This window comes from Condylostylus longicornis, unplaced genomic scaffold (assembly GCF_029603195.1).
Source record: "Condylostylus longicornis isolate FDR11 unplaced genomic scaffold, ASM2960319v2 ptg000013l, whole genome shotgun sequence".
Classification (NCBI taxonomy): Eukaryota; Metazoa; Arthropoda; class Insecta; order Diptera; family Dolichopodidae; genus Condylostylus; species Condylostylus longicornis.
This window is the reverse complement of record NW_026577982.1, coordinates 13713427-13719803: the sequence shown is the minus strand read 5'-3', so window position 1 is coordinate 13719803 and position 6377 is coordinate 13713427.

Sequence of the window (6377 nt, the reverse complement as noted above, 5' to 3'; positions counted from 1 at the left end):
AAATTAACAATAAGAGAACGATAAATATTAAGAAACGAAAATAACAAAATTAATTCATTTAATGAACTAGGAAATTTCAATTTTCTCTTCTCCTCCCAGTTATTTAAAGTCAGAACGCTCATTTTTCCAATTAACTTTCCTCGCCTCTCTTTATATACTCTTCATTAATTATACAAAATTACTTTTACTTTTAATAACAACAAAAACCACAACATTACAGTGGTATTGCAGTAAAGTTTACTGTCATTACAAAATCAAAGAAAACAAAAAGAAAAGGAGTTGAACCAGAGTGTTGCGCTTCACTTTTATTATTCAAAGAAACTCTTTAATTAAACAAATACTGCAATTTACTTGAAATATTTCCAGAGTAATTAAAAATATATATAATAATGTAAATTTATATAGAATTGTTATTTATAATGTGGTCGGAAAACTGTTATAATAATTAAACAAAAACAATTTCAAAACCCTTTCAATTCATCACCTGAAAGTAATAAAAAATTATTTTGTACACAAAGGAAAAGAAACAAGATTCCATAATGAAAATTATAACAGTTAACCCTCTTATATAAATGCAGAATACTAAAACTATATTCTTTGTCACTTATTTTTTACCTCCTCCTCCGCTTCCAAATTCACCAACAATTTTGAATTTTAAAAGCAGAAAAAAAAAACAAAATTCTGATAGTTTGTGTAGATAAGCTCACTACATACTTTCTCTTTGTTTAGTTAATGCTTTCGAAAAAAAAACACAAAATTCACAGGACAAATAATATTCCTGTAGTTTTTACTTTTTTTCTCTACTTAGTCTTTGTTGGGCTTTATGACAAAAATTTCTTCTACAAATGTATAGGTACATTTTATCCCCAAATAGCTTCTTACCCATTTATGTATATATATATGAACCTTATATTGATGTCTATTCACAAAAGGATTGTCCTAAATGCCCATTTGATAATGCATAATTTATGAGAATGTTTTATAGCGTTCGCGACAAATACTCCTTTGTGTATGAATGATTCCACTATAAAAAAACAACCTAAAGTATATTGTTGTCATAAAGAAGAATAATAACATTTTTGAATATACAGGATGGTAAAATACTCATAGTTTCAAAATTTTGCTAAGTGAAGTCAAAAATAATAGGAACTGGAGCACGAATTCAATATGAATTTCAATAGTATGCTATTTAAAGCTATTCGAAATAAGTAGCGAAAAGAAGGTATAATAAAGTAGCCAAAACTTTAAACATACTAGAGTAGCCAGTAAATTTTGTCCAATTTAATACAAAATTTCAATATTAAATACACTACTTTTTCAAATTTCCAAGGCGATAAATAAAATTATAAAATGAGAAACCTGCACAGTAACTTGAACAGAAAGCAAACGCAGATTGTGTGAGTATAGGAGCAAGAGAAGAACATTTAAAAATTAAAATCCAGATTTGATTTAAACACTTTTGAAACATATTGTCTCCCACTCAAACTTCTTTAGTGTTAAACTTGCATTGCTATAGTTTTATTAGCCTTTTTTTTAATAAAAAAAAAATAAAATGAATAATTTATATAATATTATATCCTTATCCTTTTCCATAAAGATTCTAATACCAAATTAAATAATTTGAAATGCTAATAAAAAGAGAGAAAACAAACAAACAGACAAAGAAACAAGCAAATGGGGACAATGTACTTTCAATTTGTTTCTCTTTCCTTATTTCTTTCTTGTCTCTTTTTCTTTTTTTTACAAATCCAACTATTTTTTTAAGCATATAGACATTTCATATACTTGTAGTCACAAATACCCTCACACATTCAAATTAAAATAAATTTTATTGAAAATTTATTATTTTTCGTTTTGCTTTTTTGTGGTTTTGATTAAAAGGATATTGATAAGGATATTATTTTGTATAAATTTTATTAACATTAACATAAATTAAAATAGATTATAATTGTTATCAAGACAAAATTTATATTTCTTTAGGATCCTAATAAAATAATTTGAAAATAAAATTTATTTTATAAGGATATCCAGGATATTAATAAAATGATAGTATATAATGTATGTTTATAGGGAAATGTGTGTATCAAAATTTTCATAAATAATTTTTTCTTCCCTGTTTGTTGTTCATTTTGTTATCTTCTTATACTCATTTTTCTTATCCTAGAAAAGAAATCTGGAATAGTACAAAAAAAAATATGAAAATTGTGTGTATTCGTTATCACGCAAGTTTGTACACAATTCTAATAATAATATGAAATTATATTTTGATAAAAATGTTATTGGAGAACAGGCTTTTCCTATAAGAGAAAATTTCCTTTTTTGTACATTAAATTGTATTGAAGAATGGATGAATGAACAAAAATGCATTTTCCATAACATAGTTCCAAAATAGTGAATACGGACTGGTTAGTTTGGTATACGAATATATTGAAAAGAGAGAGAACGAGAGAAATTGAAATTTTACAATATTCTCTACATTATATTAGCATCTTTATTATGTGTATACTATGTAAATTTATAACGGTATATTATTTTATTTTAGGCGCGGGTTTAATAATACATATACTTATTATTTTTTGATATTTTAGGTACATAAAAATTCCGTAAAGTAAAATGAAGACATTTTTCAAAATATAGCAATCGCAGTTTATGACAAGCGTACTATGTAAATTTAGTAAGGAACTTCAAATTATAATTTAAAGGGCATGCGTTGTAATTTCCATATAAAAAAAAATGTTTTAAAAGATTCCAATATAAAACATATTTATACATACTTATATATATGTATATAAAGAATTTTATTGATTGCGATGAGAGGATTTACAAAAAGCAAAAATAAAAAACGTAAAACTTTTGCCAAAAAAATTTTTTTTTTTCAAACAGATGCTTGTTGTACTAGACATTTGGGAAATTTTTAAAAACAAAACACAGGACATTTTCTATGAATGATGAAAAATCTCTCTTACTTTCTTTTTCTCTCTTTTATCATAGGTAAATAATTTTTTCTATATAGGTTATTATTTTTTTCTTTTAAATTTCAACAAAATTTACAACAACAATGTTAATGATTTTCTTTGTTTTTTCCACCCCAATTAGCATGTAAACTAAATTTTAAATTATATATCGTTTCTATATTAGAATAATAAATGCGAAGGAAAAAACAAATTTTAAAATTTGGGAAAAAAAAATGTCATTCAACCTTAGATCATAGTTTGAACTCAAACAGAGCTTATAGTTTTAAAAAATATTTTTTAAAATAATTCCAAAAATATTTTACCATTAAAGTACCATTTTGTATACGAACAAAGACTATATACTATGGACGGTTTGTTACTAGAAAATTATAACAACAAAAGAATCTATAAACTATTGTAAGGGTATTGTGTATTGTAAATTCCATAATATCATCTTTCTTATTATAATAACCATGAGTAGATTCATACAATAATTATATTTGTACAGAAAATATTGTGTGTTTGTATATAAAATCCTTGATTGCATTGCGGTTCTTAAATTTAAACTGCCAAAATGAGTTTGATTTGTGAACATACAATACAAACATGAAATACAGGCTAAAAAAAAAATATATCGAAAAATTAAAATCAAACAAGTTCTTTTTTACTACAAAGATTCTATAATTAATTTAATTTTTTAAAAACCACTATTCAAATATCTAATACGAGTAGTATAACAGTTTCAGGGAAATTTTTGAATTCAATGAAAATATTTACAAGAAATGTGGTTTGGTTAATACTCCACATTCAACTGCATAATATAATGGATTAGAGCTGAACTAAGCATAGTTCACCATACATAATTCAACCCGTTCTAAGAAAAAATAATAATATTCACCTTATTATGTATTTTTTTTTTTTGTGATTTGGGTCTTTGATAAATTATCATCATAAACGCAAACCATTTTAAAATGAACTAAATGAGTAATTGAGAAAATACTTCCTATAAAAATAGAATTCTTTGTAGCGGGCTACAAAATGTTTATCAACAAAAAATATCATTGTTGATAAAGTATTAGCAATAAACTACTCAATATTGTATTGTCGTTTATTTCTTAATATTGCATTATTATTTACTGTAGTCAGTATTATTTTAAGAATTTGTAGTGGATCCGAACCGCAGCAATAATAATGCACTCAATTTTAAAATAATTGCTTTTGTGCAAAAAAAAGGGAACAATAAAGCAAATGGAAACTAGGACACAATTATAAAAATATGGGAAAATGTAAAATGTTTACAGAATACTGCACCATTTTATATGTATTTTAAAAAATAAGAATAATCAAAAATGAAAACAATAATAAATTTCAAGTATATAACGGGATGATAAGAAGGCTGTAAAAAATTTTTGAAAAATTTTAAAGTGCATCAAACTTTTTTATTTTCATTTGCATATATATACATACAAACTGTTTATATTGCCTTTGTTTTAAATATTTTTCTTTCCTTTTAATAGTTTTCCACTTGATAAACGTGTAAAATGTGTGCAGTGACTTACTAAAACCCTTTTAGTTTCATATTTCTTTTTCTCCTATTTTTTATGTACTCTATTTATTATCGTCGTTTTGTTTGTTTGTGTTGAGGAAGGATTAAAAATGGTATGTAATAAATAAAATATAGAAAAATAAGAGCGTGGATGCCGAATGCCGATGAAAAACATATAGATACAAGGTACATGCTAGGTGTCATATATAGAAGAAAGAGTAAATTGGAAGCAAATATTTCTGATACTGAAATTCTGTGGAGAACGGGGTTGTATTAAGTTGCAGAGTAACCATATATAAAAGGTTCAATGCTCTATGTTGCAAAATACAAAACAAAAAAAAATAACAAAAAAGGGAAATAACTGTCTTATTGTTGTTTCTTCAGTTTTTAACTTCTAATGTTTCCAGAGTGTTATTTTTTTATGCATTATGCAGTTTTGTTGTTAATTTTTATTTCCTTTGTTTAGTGTTTCTTAGTTTGAACTGCTCTTTTTCATGTTACATACAGTTTTCTTTAGCGGATTTAAGTGTGTACGTATGTGATTGTATACTAAAGACGGAATAGGTTTGTTCTTGATTCTTGTTTCTTGTTTCTCATACTTGTTGTAATAATTCCTTGTAATTCTTGTAATTAAAGTACGTACATACAAATGAAATGAGTTTGTTGCATTTTCTTTTAGTCTCTACTTCGTTTGTTGTTGTTAAATTTTTGTTCTTTCCTATGATTTTCTTCCCTTTTTTTTAATTTCCTTGTTTATTTTCATGTAAATCTTTGTTGATTTTTAGGTTTTTCCTTTATTGTACAGTATCCTTTTACAATATTGTTATTTATTATTTTTTTTGCAATGTAGACTCAATATTAAATCAAAATCATTAACATTGTCAGTTTGTTTTGGAGTAAAGCCAAAATGAGGTTATTTTCTAAGTTCAAATGTCTTCAATTCTTTGTGAATTATAAAAATATGAAATTAATGCAGGACAGTTTCCGGAAAGAGAATATTTTATGAATGTATTTTATTTGTAAGGCGCAAATTACGAATAGCTATGATTTTGTATGGATTTTATATTAACGGGAAATGATAGACATTGTTTTAAAAATTTGAATGTGGCCGGTTGAACACCCATTTTAAGTTTTGCTACCATCAAATATTTCACATTATTGTAATATAAACCAGATATGCAAACTATAATTAGGAACGGGGTTCCTTTAAAATTGTAGTATACAATCTCAAACTAAAACGAAAGACTAAAAGTGTTCTATACAGTAAAAATTAAGCCGAACTTTCAAATCGTTATTTTATTGCATTACCTGCTGTATATGCGACATAATTGAGATATTGGTGTAATTAGAAAGCTAGCTAATTACGAGAAGCACCTCCAGTCATATCATAGCTGTATGATCATTAGTTTGAGAACTATATAGAAGGAAAAATTTTAAAAACCACTTGATCCTGTAATATGCAATTTTTACTAACATGGTGTGAAATGCTTGTTTCGTATTGAACATTGTTACATTTAATTTTAGTTTAAATCTCAATAATCTCATCTGTTAATCATACGTCACTGTATGATTACTGTGCAAAGAGAACGAAATATCTTTTTAATTGAATGAATATTTGAGAGGCTAATCAAGCTAAAATTAATTTTATCTCCACAGTATCTTTAAAAATCTATTTTATAAAAAACAATGAAAACTATTTCAATAACATTTTATCCAGAAATAAATTTTGAAAATATTAGTCTAATAATATATGTATAGTTGAAAATATCCCTATAAAATTCATTGGAATCTTAATTGTATGCTCGTATGTTATAATGCGAATATATAAATTGGATTTCACACTACTGACATTGATTTAATTTTGCTTTCCAATTAAG